We start from the raw sequence: 20,351 nt of genomic DNA, 5'->3' as shown, positions 1-20,351 counted from the left end.
ACATTTTTTATAAAAATATTTCGTTTAACGTAACTAATATATATTCTGAATATGAGCCAAAACGGACCATAAATACAATTTTTCGAAATAACACGATCCCAGCGCCACCTACCGGATACATTTTTTATAAAAATATTTCGTTTAACGTAACTAATATATATTCTGAATATGAGTCAAAACGTACCATAAATACAGTTTTTCGAAATAACACGATAATAGCGCCACCTACCGGATACATTTTTTATAAAAAAATTTCGTTTAACGTAACTAATATATATTCTGAATATGAGCCAAAACGGACCATAAATACAATTTTTCGAAATAACACGATCCCAGCGCTACCTACCGGATACATTTTTTATAAAAAAATTTCGTTTAACGTAACTAATATATATTCTGAATATGAGTCAAAACGTACCATAAATACAGTTTTTCGAAATAACACGATAATAGCGCCACCTACCGGATACATTTTTTATAAAAATATTTCGTTTAACGTAACTAATATATATTCTGAATATGAGTCAAAACGTACCATAAATACAGTTTTTCGAAATAACACGATAATAGCGCCACCTACCGGATACATTTTTTATAAAAAAATTTCGTTTAACGTAACTAATATATATTCTGAATATGAGCCAAAACGGACCATAAATACAATTTTTCGAAATAACACGATCCCAGCGCCACCTACCGGATACATTTTTTATAAAAATATTTCGTTTAACGTAACTAATATATATTCTGAATATGAGTCAAAACGTACCATAAATACAGTTTTTCGAAATAACACGATAATAGCGCCACCTACCGGATACATTTTTTATAAAAAAATTTCGTTTAACGTAACTAATATATATTCTGAATATGAGCCAAAACGGACCATAAATACAATTTTTCGAAATAACACGATCCCAGCGCCACCTACCGGATCCATTTTTTATAAAAATATTTCGTTTAACGTAACTAATATATATTCTGAATATGAGTCAAAACGGACCATAAATACAATTTTTCGAAATAACACGATCCCAGCGCCACCTACCGGATCCATTTTTTATAAAAATATTTCGTTTAACGTAACTAATATATATTCTGAATATGAGTCAAAACGTACCATAAATACAATTTTTCGAAATAACACGATAATAGCGCCACCTACCGGATACATTTTTTATAAAAAAATTTCGTTTAACGTAACTAATATATATTCTGAATATGACCCAAAATGGACCATAAATACAATTTTTCGAAATAACACGATCCCAGCGCCACCTACCGGATCCATTTTTTATAAAAATATTTCGTTTAACGTAACTAATATATATTCTGAATATGAGTCAAAACGGACCATAAATACAATTTTTCGAAATAACACGATCCCAGTGCCACCTACCGGATCCATTTCTTATAAAAATATTTCGTTTAACGTAACTAATATATATTCTGAATATGAGTCAAAACGGACCATAAATACAATTTTTCGAAATAACACGATCCCAGCGCCACCTACCGGATCCATTTTTTATAAAAATATTTCGTTTAACGTAACTAATATATATTCTGAATACGAGTCAAAACGGACCATAAATACAATTTTTCGAAATAACACGATAATAGCGCCACCTACCGGATACATTTTTTATAAAAAAATTTCGTTTAACGTAACTAATATATATTTTGAATATGACCCAAAATGGACCATAAATACAATTTTTCGAAATAACACGATCCCAGCGCCACCTACCGGATACATTTTTTATAAAAAAATTTCGTTTAACGTAACTAATATATATTCTGAATATGAGTCAAAACGTACCATAAATACAGTTTTTCGAAATAACACGATAATAGCGCCACCTACCGGATACATTTTTTATAAAAAAATTTCGTTTAACGTAACTAATATATATTCTGAATATGAGCCAAAACGGACCATAAATACAATTTTTCGAAATAACACGATCCCAGCGCCACCTACCGGATACATTTTTTATAAAAAAATTTCGTTTAACGTAACTAATATATATTCTGAATATGAGTCAAAACGTACCATAAATACAGTTTTTCGAAATAACACGATAATAGCGCCACCTACCGGATACATTTTTTATAAAAATATTTCGTTTAACGTAACTAATATATATTCTGAATATGAGTCAAAACGTACCATAAATACAGTTTTTCGAAATAACACGATAATAGCGCCACCTACCGGATACATTTTTTATAAAAAAATTTCGTTTAACGTAACTAATATATATTCTGAATATGAGCCAAAACGGACCATAAATACAATTTTTCGAAATAACACGATCCCAGCGCCACCTACCGGATACATTTTTTATAAAAAAATTTCGTTTAACGTAACTAATATATATTCTGAATATGAGTCAAAACGTACCATAAATACAGTTTTTCGAAATAACACGATAATAGCGCCACCTACCGGATACATTTTTTATAAAAAAATTTCGTTTAACGTAACTAATATATATTCTGAATATGAGCCAAAACGGACCATAAATACAATTTTTCGAAATAACACGATCCCAGCGCCACCTACCGGATACATTTTTTATAAAAAAATTTCGTTTAACGTAACTAATATATATTCTGAATATGAGTCAAAACGTACCATAAATACAGTTTTTCGAAATAACACGATAATAGCGCCACCTACCGGATACATTTTTTATAAAAATATTTCGTTTAACGTAACTAATATATATTCTGAATATGAGTCAAAACGTACCATAAATACAATTTTTCGAAATAACACGATAATAGCGCCACCTACCGGATACATTTTTTATAAAAAAATTTCGTTTAACGTAACTAATATATATTCTGAATATGAGCCAAAACGGACCATAAATACAATTTTTCGAAATAACACGATAATAGCGCCACCTACCGGATACATTTTTTATAAAAAAATTTCGTTTAACGTAACTAATATATATTCTGAATATGAGCCAAAACGGACCATAAATACAATTTTTCGAAATAACACGATCCCAGCGCCACCTACCGGATACATTTTTTATAAAAATATTTCCTTTAACGTAACTAATATATATTCTGAATATGAGTCAAAACGTACCATAAATACAGTTTTTCGAAATAACACGATAATAGCGCCACCTACCGGATACATTTTTTATAAAAAAATTTCGTTTAACGTAACTAATATATATTCTGAATATGAGCCAAAACGGACCATAAATACAATTTTTCGAAATAACACGATCCCAGTGCCACCTACCGGATCCATTTCTTATAAAAATATTTCGTTTAACGTAACTAATATATATTCTGAATATGAGTCAAAACGTACCATAAATACAATTTTTCGAAATAACACGATAATAGCGCCACCTACCGGATACATTTTTTATAAAAATATTTCGTTTAACGTAACTAATATATATTCTGAATATGAGCCAAAACGGACCATAAATACAATTTTTCGAAATAACACGATCCCAGTGCCACCTACCGGATCCATTTTTTATAAAAATATTTCGTTTAACGTAACTAATATATATTCTGAATATGAGCCAAAACGGACCATAAATACAATTTTTCGAAATAACACGATCCCAGTGCCACCTACCGGATCCATTTCTTATAAAAATATTTCGTTTAACGTAACTAATATATATTCTGAATATGAGTCAAAACGTACCATAAATACAGTTTTTCGAAATAACACGATAATAGCGCCACCTACCGGATACATTTTTTATAAAAAAATTTCGTTTAACGTAACTAATATATATTCTGAATATGAGCCAAAACGGACCATAAATACAATTTTTCGAAATAACACGATCCCAGCGCCACCTACCGGATACATTTTTTATAAAAAAATTTCGTTTAACGTAACTAATATATATTCTGAATATGACCCAAAATGGACCATAAATACAATTTTTCGAAATAACACGATCCCAGTGCCACCTACCGGATACATTTTTTATAAAAAAATTTCGTTTAACGTAACTAATATATATTCTGAATATGACCCAAAATGGACCATAAATACAATTTTTCGAAATAACACGATCCCAGCGCCACCTACCGGATCCATTTTTTATAAAAATATTTCGTTTAACGTAACTAATATATATTCTGAATATGAGTCAAAACGTACCATAAATACAATTTTTCGAAATAACACGATAATAGCGCCACCTACCGGATACATTTTTTATAAAAAAATTTCGTTTAACGTAACTAATATATATTCTGAATATGAGTCAAAACGTACCATAAATACAGTTTTTCGAAATAACACGATAATAGCGCCACCTACCGGATACATTTTTTATAAAAATATTTCGTTTAACGTAACTAATATATATTCTGAATATGAGTCAAAACGTACCATAAATACAGTTTTTCGAAATAACACGATAATAGCGCCACCTACCGGATACATTTTTTATAAAAAAATTTCGTTTAACGTAACTAATATATATTCTGAATATGAGCCAAAACGGACCATAAATACAATTTTTCGAAATAACACGATCCCAGCGCCACCTACCGGATACATTTTTTATAAAAAAATTTCGTTTAACGTAACTAATATATATTCTGAATATGAGTCAAAACGTACCATAAATACAGTTTTTCGAAATAACACGATAATAGCGCCACCTACCGGATACATTTTTTATAAAAAAATTTCGTTTAACGTAACTAATATATATTCTGAATATGAGCCAAAACGGACCATAAATACAATTTTTCGAAATAACACGATCCCAGCGCCACCTACCGGATACATTTTTTATAAAAAAATTTCGTTTAACGTAACTAATATATATTCTGAATATGAGTCAAAACGTACCATAAATACAGTTTTTCGAAATAACACGATAATAGCGCCACCTACCGGATACATTTTTTATAAAAATATTTCGTTTAACGTAACTAATATATATTCTGAATATGAGTCAAAACGTACCATAAATACAATTTTTCGAAATAACACGATAATAGCGCCACCTACCGGATACATTTTTTATAAAAAAATTTCGTTTAACGTAACTAATATATATTCTGAATATGAGCCAAAACGGACCATAAATACAATTTTTCGAAATAACACGATAATAGCGCCACCTACCGGATACATTTTTTATAAAAAAATTTCGTTTAACGTAACTAATATATATTCTGAATATGAGCCAAAACGGACCATAAATACAATTTTTCGAAATAACACGATCCCAGCGCCACCTACCGGATACATTTTTTATAAAAATATTTCCTTTAACGTAACTAATATATATTCTGAATATGAGTCAAAACGTACCATAAATACAGTTTTTCGAAATAACACGATAATAGCGCCACCTACCGGATACATTTTTTATAAAAAAATTTCGTTTAACGTAACTAATATATATTCTGAATATGAGCCAAAACGGACCATAAATACAATTTTTCGAAATAACACGATCCCAGTGCCACCTACCGGATCCATTTCTTATAAAAATATTTCGTTTAACGTAACTAATATATATTCTGAATATGAGTCAAAACGTACCATAAATACAATTTTTCGAAATAACACGATAATAGCGCCACCTACCGGATACATTTTTTATAAAAATATTTCGTTTAACGTAACTAATATATATTCTGAATATGAGCCAAAACGGACCATAAATACAATTTTTCGAAATAACACGATCCCAGCGCCACCTACCGGATACATTTTTTATAAAAATATTTCGTTTAACGTAACTAATATATATTCTGAATATGAGTCAAAACGTACCATAAATACAGTTTTTCGAAATAACACGATAATAGCGCCACCTACCGGATACATTTTTTATAAAAAAATTTCGTTTAACGTAACTAATATATATTCTGAATATGAGCCAAAACGGACCATAAATACAATTTTTCGAAATAACACGATCCCAGCGCTACCTACCGGATACATTTTTTATAAAAAAATTTCGTTTAACGTAACTAATATATATTCTGAATATGAGTCAAAACGTACCATAAATACAGTTTTTCGAAATAACACGATAATAGCGCCACCTACCGGATACATTTTTTATAAAAATATTTCGTTTAACGTAACTAATATATATTCTGAATATGAGTCAAAACGTACCATAAATACAGTTTTTCGAAATAACACGATAATAGCGCCACCTACCGGATACATTTTTTATAAAAAAATTTCGTTTAACGTAACTAATATATATTCTGAATATGAGCCAAAACGGACCATAAATACAATTTTTCGAAATAACACGATCCCAGCGCCACCTACCGGATACATTTTTTATAAAAATATTTCGTTTAACGTAACTAATATATATTCTGAATATGAGTCAAAACGTACCATAAATACAGTTTTTCGAAATAACACGATAATAGCGCCACCTACCGGATACATTTTTTATAAAAAAATTTCGTTTAACGTAACTAATATATATTCTGAATATGAGCCAAAACGGACCATAAATACAATTTTTCGAAATAACACGATCCCAGCGCCACCTACCGGATCCATTTTTTATAAAAATATTTCGTTTAACGTAACTAATATATATTCTGAATATGAGTCAAAACGGACCATAAATACAATTTTTCGAAATAACACGATCCCAGCGCCACCTACCGGATCCATTTTTTATAAAAATATTTCGTTTAACGTAACTAATATATATTCTGAATATGAGTCAAAACGTACCATAAATACAATTTTTCGAAATAACACGATAATAGCGCCACCTACCGGATACATTTTTTATAAAAAAATTTCGTTTAACGTAACTAATATATATTCTGAATATGACCCAAAATGGACCATAAATACAATTTTTCGAAATAACACGATCCCAGCGCCACCTACCGGATCCATTTTTTATAAAAATATTTCGTTTAACGTAACTAATATATATTCTGAATATGAGTCAAAACGGACCATAAATACAATTTTTCGAAATAACACGATCCCAGTGCCACCTACCGGATCCATTTCTTATAAAAATATTTCGTTTAACGTAACTAATATTAATTCTGAATATGAGTCAAAACGGACCATAAATACAGTTTTTCGAAATAACACGATAATAGCGCCACCTACCGGATACATTTTTTATAAAAAAATTTCGTTTAACGTAACTAATATATATTCTGAATATGAGCCAAAACGGACCATAAATACAATTTTTCGAAATAACACGATCCCAGCGCCACCTACCGGATACATTTTTTATAAAAATATTTCGTTTAACGTAACTAATATATATTCTGAATATGAGTCAAAACGTACCATAAATACAGTTTTTCGAAATAACACGATAATAGCGCCACCTACCGGATACATTTTTTATAAAAAAATTTCGTTTAACGTAACTAATATATATTCTGAATATGAGCCAAAACGGACCATAAATACAATTTTTCGAAATAACACGATCCCAGCGCCACCTACCGGATCCATTTTTTATAAAAATATTTCGTTTAACGTAACTAATATATATTCTGAATATGAGTCAAAACGGACCATAAATACAATTTTTCGAAATAACACGATCCCAGCGCCACCTACCGGATCCATTTTTTATAAAAATATTTCGTTTAACGTAACTAATATATATTCTGAATATGAGTCAAAACGTACCATAAATACAGTTTTTCGAAATAACACGATAATAGCGCCACCTACCGGATACATTTTTTATAAAAATATTTCGTTTAACGTAACTAATATATATTCTGAATATGAGTCAAAACGTACCATAAATACAGTTTTTCGAAATAACACGATAATAGCGCCACCTACCGGATACATTTTTTATAAAAAAATTTCGTTTAACGTAACTAATATATATTCTGAATATGAGCCAAAACGGACCATAAATACAATTTTTCGAAATAACACGATCCCAGCGCCACCTACCGGATACATTTTTTATAAAAATATTTCGTTTAACGTAACTAATATATATTCTGAATATGAGTCAAAACGTACCATAAATACAGTTTTTCGAAATAACACGATAATAGCGCCACCTACCGGATACATTTTTTATAAAAAAATTTCGTTTAACGTAACTAATATATATTCTGAATATGAGCCAAAACGGACCATAAATACAATTTTTCGAAATAACACGATCCCAGCGCCACCTACCGGATCCATTTTTTATAAAAATATTTCGTTTAACGTAACTAATATATATTCTGAATATGAGTCAAAACGGACCATAAATACAATTTTTCGAAATAACACGATCCCAGCGCCACCTACCGGATCCATTTTTTATAAAAATATTTCGTTTAACGTAACTAATATATATTCTGAATATGAGTCAAAACGTACCATAAATACAATTTTTCGAAATAACACGATAATAGCGCCACCTACCGGATACATTTTTTATAAAAAAATTTCGTTTAACGTAACTAATATATATTCTGAATATGAGCCAAAACGGACCATAAATACAATTTTTCGAAATAACACGATCCCAGTGCCACCTACCGGATCCATTTCTTATAAAAATATTTCGTTTAACGTAACTAATATATATTCTGAATATGAGTCAAAACGTACCATAAATACAATTTTTCGAAATAACACGATAATAGCGCCACCTACCGGATACATTTTTTATAAAAATATTTCGTTTAACGTAACTAATATATATTCTGAATATGAGCCAAAACGGACCATAAATACAATTTTTCGAAATAACACGATCCCAGCGCCACCTACCGGATACATTTTTTATAAAAATATTTCGTTTAACGTAACTAATATATATTCTGAATATGAGTCAAAACGTACCATAAATACAGTTTTTCGAAATAACACGATAATAGCGCCACCTACCGGATACATTTTTTATAAAAAAATTTCGTTTAACGTAACTAATATATATTCTGAATATGAGCCAAAACGGACCATAAATACAATTTTTCGAAATAACACGATCCCAGCGCTACCTACCGGATACATTTTTTATAAAAAAATTTCGTTTAACGTAACTAATATATATTCTGAATATGAGTCAAAACGTACCATAAATACAGTTTTTCGAAATAACACGATAATAGCGCCACCTACCGGATACATTTTTTATAAAAATATTTCGTTTAACGTAACTAATATATATTCTGAATATGAGTCAAAACGTACCATAAATACAGTTTTTCGAAATAACACGATAATAGCGCCACCTACCGGATACATTTTTTATAAAAAAATTTCGTTTAACGTAACTAATATATATTCTGAATATGAGTCAAAACGTACCATAAATACAATTTTTCGAAATAACACGATCCCAGCGCCACCTACCGGATACATTTTTTATAAAAATATTTCGTTTAACGTAACTAATATATATTCTGAATATGAGTCAAAACGTACCATAAATACAGTTTTTCGAAATAACACGATAATAGCGCCACCTACCGGATACATTTTTTATAAAAAAATTTCGTTTAACGTAACTAATATATATTCTGAATATGAGCCAAAACGGACCATAAATACAATTTTTCGAAATAACACGATCCCAGCGCCACCTACCGGATACATTTTTTATAAAAATATTTCGTTTAACGTAACTAATATATATTCTGAATATGAGTCAAAACGTACCATAAATACAGTTTTTCGAAATAACACGATAATAGCGCCACCTACCGGATACATTTTTTATAAAAAAATTTCGTTTAACGTAACTAATATATATTCTGAATATGAGCCAAAACGGACCATAAATACAATTTTTCGAAATAACACGATCCCAGCGCCACCTACCGGATACATTTTTTATAAAAAAATTTCGTTTAACGTAACTAATATATATTCTGAATATGAGTCAAAACGTACCATAAATACAGTTTTTCGAAATAACACGATAATAGCGCCACCTACCGGATACATTTTTTATAAAAAAATTTCGTTTAACGTAACTAATATATATTCTGAATATGAGCCAAAACGGACCATAAATACAATTTTTCGAAATAACACGATCCCAGCGCCACCTACCGGATACATTTTTTATAAAAAAATTTCGTTTAACGTAACTAATATATATTCTGAATATGAGTCAAAACGTACCATAAATACAGTTTTTCGAAATAACACGATAATAGCGCCACCTACCGGATACATTTTTTATAAAAATATTTCGTTTAACGTAACTAATATATATTCTGAATATGAGTCAAAACGTACCATAAATACAATTTTTCGAAATAACACGATAATAGCGCCACCTACCGGATACATTTTTTATAAAAAAATTTCGTTTAACGTAACTAATATATATTCTGAATATGAGCCAAAACGGACCATAAATACAATTTTTCGAAATAACACGATAATAGCGCCACCTACCGGATACATTTTTTATAAAAAAATTTCGTTTAACGTAACTAATATATATTCTGAATATGAGCCAAAACGGACCATAAATACAATTTTTCGAAATAACACGATCCCAGCGCCACCTACCGGATACATTTTTTATAAAAATATTTCCTTTAACGTAACTAATATATATTCTGAATATGAGTCAAAACGTACCATAAATACAGTTTTTCGAAATAACACGATAATAGCGCCACCTACCGGATACATTTTTTATAAAAAAATTTCGTTTAACGTAACTAATATATATTCTGAATATGAGCCAAAACGGACCATAAATACAATTTTTCGAAATAACACGATCCCAGTGCCACCTACCGGATCCATTTCTTATAAAAATATTTCGTTTAACGTAACTAATATATATTCTGAATATGAGTCAAAACGTACCATAAATACAATTTTTCGAAATAACACGATAATAGCGCCACCTACCGGATACATTTTTTATAAAAATATTTCGTTTAACGTAACTAATATATATTCTGAATATGAGCCAAAACGGACCATAAATACAATTTTTCGAAATAACACGATCCCAGTGCCACCTACCGGATCCATTTTTTATAAAAATATTTCGTTTAACGTAACTAATATATATTCTGAATATGAGCCAAAACGGACCATAAATACAATTTTTCGAAATAACACGATCCCAGTGCCACCTACCGGATCCATTTCTTATAAAAATATTTCGTTTAACGTAACTAATATATATTCTGAATATGAGTCAAAACGTACCATAAATACAGTTTTTCGAAATAACACGATAATAGCGCCACCTACCGGATACATTTTTTATAAAAAAATTTCGTTTAACGTAACTAATATATATTCTGAATATGAGCCAAAACGGACCATAAATACAATTTTTCGAAATAACACGATCCCAGCGCCACCTACCGGATACATTTTTTATAAAAAAATTTCGTTTAACGTAACTAATATATATTCTGAATATGACCCAAAATGGACCATAAATACAATTTTTCGAAATAACACGATCCCAGTGCCACCTACCGGATACATTTTTTATAAAAAAATTTCGTTTAACGTAACTAATATATATTCTGAATATGACCCAAAATGGACCATAAATACAATTTTTCGAAATAACACGATCCCAGCGCCACCTACCGGATCCATTTTTTATAAAAATATTTCGTTTAACGTAACTAATATATATTCTGAATATGAGTCAAAACGTACCATAAATACAATTTTTCGAAATAACACGATAATAGCGCCACCTACCGGATACATTTTTTATAAAAAAATTTCGTTTAACGTAACTAATATATATTCTGAATATGAGTCAAAACGTACCATAAATACAGTTTTTCGAAATAACACGATAATAGCGCCACCTACCGGATACATTTTTTATAAAAATATTTCGTTTAACGTAACTAATATATATTCTGAATATGAGTCAAAACGTACCATAAATACAGTTTTTCGAAATAACACGATAATAGCGCCACCTACCGGATACATTTTTTATAAAAAAATTTCGTTTAACGTAACTAATATATATTCTGAATATGAGCCAAAACGGACCATAAATACAATTTTTCGAAATAACACGATCCCAGCGCCACCTACCGGATACATTTTTTATAAAAAAATTTCGTTTAACGTAACTAATATATATTCTGAATATGAGTCAAAACGTACCATAAATACAGTTTTTCGAAATAACACGATAATAGCGCCACCTACCGGATACATTTTTTATAAAAAAATTTCGTTTAACGTAACTAATATATATTCTGAATATGAGCCAAAACGGACCATAAATACAATTTTTCGAAATAACACGATCCCAGCGCCACCTACCGGATACATTTTTTATAAAAAAATTTCGTTTAACGTAACTAATATATATTCTGAATATGAGTCAAAACGTACCATAAATACAGTTTTTCGAAATAACACGATAATAGCGCCACCTACCGGATACATTTTTTATAAAAATATTTCGTTTAACGTAACTAATATATATTCTGAATATGAGTCAAAACGTACCATAAATACAATTTTTCGAAATAACACGATAATAGCGCCACCTACCGGATACATTTTTTATAAAAAAATTTCGTTTAACGTAACTAATATATATTCTGAATATGAGCCAAAACGGACCATAAATACAATTTTTCGAAATAACACGATAATAGCGCCACCTACCGGATACATTTTTTATAAAAAAATTTCGTTTAACGTAACTAATATATATTCTGAATATGAGCCAAAACGGACCATAAATACAATTTTTCGAAATAACACGATCCCAGCGCCACCTACCGGATACATTTTTTATAAAAATATTTCCTTTAACGTAACTAATATATATTCTGAATATGAGTCAAAACGTACCATAAATACAGTTTTTCGAAATAACACGATAATAGCGCCACCTACCGGATACATTTTTTATAAAAAAATTTCGTTTAACGTAACTAATATATATTCTGAATATGAGCCAAAACGGACCATAAATACAATTTTTCGAAATAACACGATCCCAGTGCCACCTACCGGATCCATTTCTTATAAAAATATTTCGTTTAACGTAACTAATATATATTCTGAATATGAGTCAAAACGTACCATAAATACAATTTTTCGAAATAACACGATAATAGCGCCACCTACCGGATACATTTTTTATAAAAATATTTCGTTTAACGTAACTAATATATATTCTGAATATGAGCCAAAACGGACCATAAATACAATTTTTCGAAATAACACGATCCCAGCGCCACCTACCGGATACATTTTTTATAAAAATATTTCGTTTAACGTAACTAATATATATTCTGAATATGAGTCAAAACGTACCATAAATACAGTTTTTCGAAATAACACGATAATAGCGCCACCTACCGGATACATTTTTTATAAAAAAATTTCGTTTAACGTAACTAATATATATTCTGAATATGAGCCAAAACGGACCATAAATACAATTTTTCGAAATAACACGATCCCAGCGCTACCTACCGGATACATTTTTTATAAAAAAATTTCGTTTAACGTAACTAATATATATTCTGAATATGAGTCAAAACGTACCATAAATACAGTTTTTCGAAATAACACGATAATAGCGCCACCTACCGGATACATTTTTTATAAAAATATTTCGTTTAACGTAACTAATATATATTCTGAATATGAGTCAAAACGTACCATAAATACAGTTTTTCGAAATAACACGATAATAGCGCCACCTACCGGATACATTTTTTATAAAAAAATTTCGTTTAACGTAACTAATATATATTCTGAATATGAGCCAAAACGGACCATAAATACAATTTTTCGAAATAACACGATCCCAGCGCCACCTACCGGATACATTTTTTATAAAAATATTTCGTTTAACGTAACTAATATATATTCTGAATATGAGTCAAAACGTACCATAAATACAGTTTTTCGAAATAACACGATAATAGCGCCACCTACCGGATACATTTTTTATAAAAAAATTTCGTTTAACGTAACTAATATATATTCTGAATATGAGCCAAAACGGACCATAAATACAATTTTTCGAAATAACACGATCCCAGCGCCACCTACCGGATCCATTTTTTATAAAAATATTTCGTTTAACGTAACTAATATATATTCTGAATATGAGTCAAAACGGACCATAAATACAATTTTTCGAAATAACACGATCCCAGCGCCACCTACCGGATCCATTTTTTATAAAAATATTTCGTTTAACGTAACTAATATATATTCTGAATATGAGTCAAAACGTACCATAAATACAATTTTTCGAAATAACACGATAATAGCGCCACCTACCGGATACATTTTTTATAAAAAAATTTCGTTTAACGTAACTAATATATATTCTGAATATGACCCAAAATGGACCATAAATACAATTTTTCGAAATAACACGATCCCAGCGCCACCTACCGGATCCATTTTTTATAAAAATATTTCGTTTAACGTAACTAATATATATTCTGAATATGAGTCAAAACGGACCATAAATACAATTTTTCGAAATAACACGATCCCAGTGCCACCTACCGGATCCATTTCTTATAAAAATATTTCGTTTAACGTAACTAATATATATTCTGAATATGAGTCAAAACGGACCATAAATACAATTTTTCGAAATAACACGATCCCAGCGCCACCTACCGGATCCATTTTTTATAAAAATATTTCGTTTAACGTAACTAATATATATTCTGAATACGAGTCAAAACGGACCATAAATACAATTTTTCGAAATAACACGATAATAGCGCCACCTACCGGATACATTTTTTATAAAAAAATTTCGTTTAACGTAACTAATATATATTTTGAATATGACCCAAAATGGACCATAAATACAATTTTTCGAAATAACACGATCCCAGCGCCACCTACCGGATACATTTTTTATAAAAAAATTTCGTTTAACGTAACTAATATATATTCTGAATATGAGTCAAAACGTACCATAAATACAGTTTTTCGAAATAACACGATAATAGCGCCACCTACCGGATACATTTTTTATAAAAAAATTTCGTTTAACGTAACTAATATATATTCTGAATATGAGCCAAAACGGACCATAAATACAATTTTTCGAAATAACACGATCCCAGCGCCACCTACCGGATACATTTTTTATAAAAAAATTTCGTTTAACGTAACTAATATATATTCTGAATATGAGTCAAAACGTACCATAAATACAGTTTTTCGAAATAACACGATAATAGCGCCACCTACCGGATACATTTTTTATAAAAATATTTCGTTTAACGTAACTAATATATATTCTGAATATGAGTCAAAACGTACCATAAATACAGTTTTTCGAAATAACACGATAATAGCGCCACCTACCGGATACATTTTTTATAAAAAAATTTCGTTTAACGTAACTAATATATATTCTGAATATGAGCCAAAACGGACCATAAATACAATTTTTCGAAATAACACGATCCCAGCGCCACCTACCGGATACATTTTTTATAAAAAAATTTCGTTTAACGTAACTAATATATATTCTGAATATGAGTCAAAACGTACCATAAATACAGTTTTTCGAAATAACACGATAATAGCGCCACCTACCGGATACATTTTTTATAAAAAAATTTCGTTTAACGTAACTAATATATATTCTGAATATGAGCCAAAACGGACCATAAATACAATTTTTCGAAATAACACGATCCCAGCGCCACCTACCGGATACATTTTTTATAAAAAAATTTCGTTTAACGTAACTAATATATATTCTGAATATGAGTCAAAACGTACCATAAATACAGTTTTTCGAAATAACACGATAATAGCGCCACCTACCGGATACATTTTTTATAAAAATATTTCGTTTAACGTAACTAATATATATTCTGAATATGAGTCAAAACGTACCATAAATACAATTTTTCGAAATAACACGATAATAGCGCCACCTACCGGATACATTTTTTATAAAAAAATTTCGTTTAACGTAACTAATATATATTCTGAATATGAGCCAAAACGGACCATAAATACAATTTTTCGAAATAACACGATAATAGCGCCACCTACCGGATACATTTTTTATAAAAAAATTTCGTTTAACGTAACTAATATATATTCTGAATATGAGCCAAAACGGACCATAAATACAATTTTTCGAAATAACACGATCCCAGCGCCACCTACCGGATACATTTTTTATAAAAATATTTCCTTTAACGTAACTAATATATATTCTGAATATGAGTCAAAACGTACCATAAATACAGTTTTTCGAAATAACACGATAATAGCGCCACCTACCGGATACATTTTTTATAAAAAAATTTCGTTTAACGTAACTAATATATATTCTGAATATGAGCCAAAACGGACCATAAATACAATTTTTCGAAATAACACGATCCCAGTGCCACCTACCGGATCCATTTCTTATAAAAATATTTCGTTTAACGTAACTAATATATATTCTGAATATGAGTCAAAACGTACCATAAATACAATTTTTCGAAATAACACGATAATAGCGCCACCTACCGGATACATTTTTTATAAAAATATTTCGTTTAACGTAACTAATATATATTCTGAATATGAGCCAAAACGGACCATAAATACAATTTTTCGAAATAACACGATCCCAGTGCCACCTACCGGATCCATTTTTTATAAAAATATTTCGTTTAACGTAACTAATATATATTCTGAATATGAGCCAAAACGGACCATAAATACAATTTTTCGAAATAACACGATCCCAGTGCCACCTACCGGATCCATTTCTTATAAAAATATTTCGTTTAACGTAACTAATATATATTCTGAATATGAGTCAAAACGTACCATAAATACAGTTTTTCGAAATAACACGATAATAGCGCCACCTACCGGATACATTTTTTATAAAAAAATTTCGTTTAACGTAACTAATATATATTCTGAATATGAGCCAAAACGGACCATAAATACAATTTTTCGAAATAACACGATCCCAGCGCCACCTACCGGATACATTTTTTATAAAAAAATTTCGTTTAACGTAACTAATATATATTCTGAATATGACCCAAAATGGACCATAAATACAATTTTTCGAAATAACACGATCCCAGTGCCACCTACCGGATACATTTTTTATAAAAAAATTTCGTTTAACGTAACTAATATATATTCTGAATATGACCCAAAATGGACCATAAATACAATTTTTCGAAATAACACGATCCCAGCGCCACCTACCGGATCCATTTTTTATAAAAATATTTCGTTTAACGTAACTAATATATATTCTGAATATGAGTCAAAACGTACCATAAATACAGTTTTTCGAAATAACACGATAATAGCGCCACCTACCGGATACATTTTTTATAAAAAAATTTCGTTTAACGTAACTAATATATATTCTGAATATGAGCCAAAACGGACCATAAATACAATTTTTCGAAATAACACGATCCCAGCGCCACCTACCGGATACATTTTTTATAAAAAAATTTCGTTTAACGTAACTAATATATATTCTGAATATGAGTCAAAACGTACCATAAATACAGTTTTTCGAAATAACACGATAATAGCGCCACCTACCGGATACATTTTTTATAAAAATATTTCGTTTAACGTAACTAATATATATTCTGAATATGAGTCAAAACGTACCATAAATACAGTTTTTCGAAATAACACGATAATAGCGCCACCTACCGGATACATTTTTTATAAAAAAATTTCGTTTAACGTAACTAATATATATTCTGAATATGAGCCAAAACGGACCATAAATACAATTTTTCGAAATAACACGATCCCAGCGCCACCTACCGGATACATTTTTTATAAAAAAATTTCGTTTAACGTAACTAATATATATTCTGAATATGAGTCAAAACGTACCATAAATACAGTTTTTCGAAATAACACGATAATAGCGCCACCTACCGGATACATTTTTTATAAAAAAATTTCGTTTAACGTAACTAATATATATTCTGAATATGAGCCAAAACGGACCATAAATACAATTTTTCGAAATAACACGATCCCAGCGCCACCTACCGGATCCATTTTTTATTAAAATATTTCGTTTAACGTAACTAATATATATTCTGAATATGAGTCAAAACGGACCATAAATACAATTTTTCGAAATAACACGATCCCAGCGCCACCTACCGGATCCATTTTTTATAAAAATATTTCGTTTAACGTAATTAATATATATTCTGAATACGAGTCAAAACGGACCATAAATACAATTTTTCGAAATAACACGATCCCAGTGCCACCTACCGGATCCATTTCTTATAAAAATATTTCGTTTAACGTAACTAATATATATTCTGAATATGAGTCAAAACGTACCATAAATACAATTTTTCGAAATAACACGATAATAGCGCCACCTACCGGATACATTTTTTATAAAAAAATTTCGTTTAACGTAACTAATATATATTTTGAATATGACCCAAAATGGACCATAAATACAATTTTTCGAAATAACACGATCCCAGCGCCACCTACCGGATCCATTTTTTATTAAAATATTTCGTTTTACGTAACTAATATATATTCTGAATATGACCCAAAATGGACCATAAATACAATTTTTCGAAATAACACGATCCCAGCGCCACCTACCGGATCCATCTTTTATTAAAATATTTCGTTTAACGTAACTAATATATATTCTGAATATGAGTCAAAACGGACCATAAATACAATTTTTCGAAATAACACGATCCCAGTGCCACCTACCGGATCCATTTCTTATAAAAATATTTCGTTTAACGTAACTAATATATATTCTGAATATGAGTCAAAACGTACCATAAATACAGTTTTTCGAAATAACACGATAATAGCGCCACCTACCGGATACATTTTTTATAAAAAAATTTCGTTTAACGTAACTAATATATATTCTGAATATGAGTCAAAATGGACCATAAATACAATTTTTCGAAATAACACGATCCCAGCGCCACCTACCGGATCCATTTTTTATTAAAATATTTCGTTTAACGTAACTAATATATATTCTGAATATGAGTCAAAACGGACCATAAATACAATTTTTCGAAATAACACGATCCCAGCGCCACCTACCGGATCCATTTTTTATAAAAATATTTCGTTTAACGTAACTAATATATATTCTGAATACGAGTCAAAACGGACCATAAATACAATTTTTCGAAATAACACGATAATAGCGCCACCTACCGGATACATTTTTTATAAAAAAATTTCGTTTAACGTAACTAATATATATTTTGAATATGACCCAAAATGGACCATAAATACAATTTTTCGAAATAACACGATCCCAGCGCCACCTACCGGATCCATTTTTTATTAAAATATTTCGTTTAACGTAACTAATATATATTCTGAATATGAGTCGAAACGGACCATAAATACAATTTTTCGAAATAACACGATCCCAGTGCCACCTACCGGATCCATTTCTTATAAAAATATTTCGTTTAACGTAACTAATATATATTCTGAATATGAGTCAAAACGTACCATAAATACAATTTTTCGAAATAACACGATAATAGCGCCACCTACCGGATACATTTTTTATAAAAAAATTTCGTTTAACGTAACTAATATATATTCTGAATATGAGCCAAAACGGACCATAAATACAATTTTTCGAAATAACACGATTCCAGCGCCACCTACCGGATCCATTTTTTATTAAAATATTTCGTTTAACGTAACTAATATATATTCTGAATATGAGTCAAAACGGACCATAAATACAATTTTTCGAAATAACACGATCCCAGTGCCACCTACCGGATCCATTTCTTATAAAAATATTTCGTTTAACGTAACTAATATATATTCTGAATATGAGTCAAAACGTACCATAAATACAGTTTTTCGAAATAACACGATAATAGCGCCACCTACCGGATACATTTTTTATAAAAAAATTTCGTTTAACGTAACTAATATATATTCTGAATATGAGCCAAAACGGACCATAAATACAATTTTTCGAAATAACACGATCCCAGTGCCACCTACCGGATCCATTTTTTATAAAAATATTTCGTTTAACGTAACTAATATATATTCTGAATATGAGCCAAAACGGACCATAAATACAATTTTTCGAAATAACACGATCCCAGTGCCACCTACCGGATCCATTTCTTATAAAAATATTTCGTTTAACGTAACTAATATATATTCTGAATATGAGTCAAAACGTACCATAAATACAGTTTTTCGAAATAACACGATAATAGCGCCACCTACCGGATACATTTTTTATAAAAAAATTTCGTTTAACGTAACTAATATATATTCTGAATATGAGCCAAAACGGACCATAAATACAATTTTTCGAAATAACACGATCCCAGCGCCACCT

At 29.9% G+C, this 20,351-nt stretch overlaps 1 protein-coding gene across 1 annotated transcript in view; it reads left to right on the top strand.

Moving 5' to 3' along the window:
* Window positions 1-20,351, top strand: part of LOC142329700 (uncharacterized) — a 119,310-nt gene that overhangs the window by 77,028 nt on the left and 21,931 nt on the right. The window lies entirely within an intron of this gene.

This window comes from Lycorma delicatula, chromosome 9 (genome assembly GCF_047948215.1).
Source record: "Lycorma delicatula isolate Av1 chromosome 9, ASM4794821v1, whole genome shotgun sequence".
NCBI classification, from domain to species: Eukaryota; Metazoa; Arthropoda; class Insecta; order Hemiptera; family Fulgoridae; genus Lycorma; species Lycorma delicatula.
The sequence above is the reverse complement of the archived record's forward strand: the minus strand, read 5'-3'. Positions and strand labels throughout refer to the sequence as shown.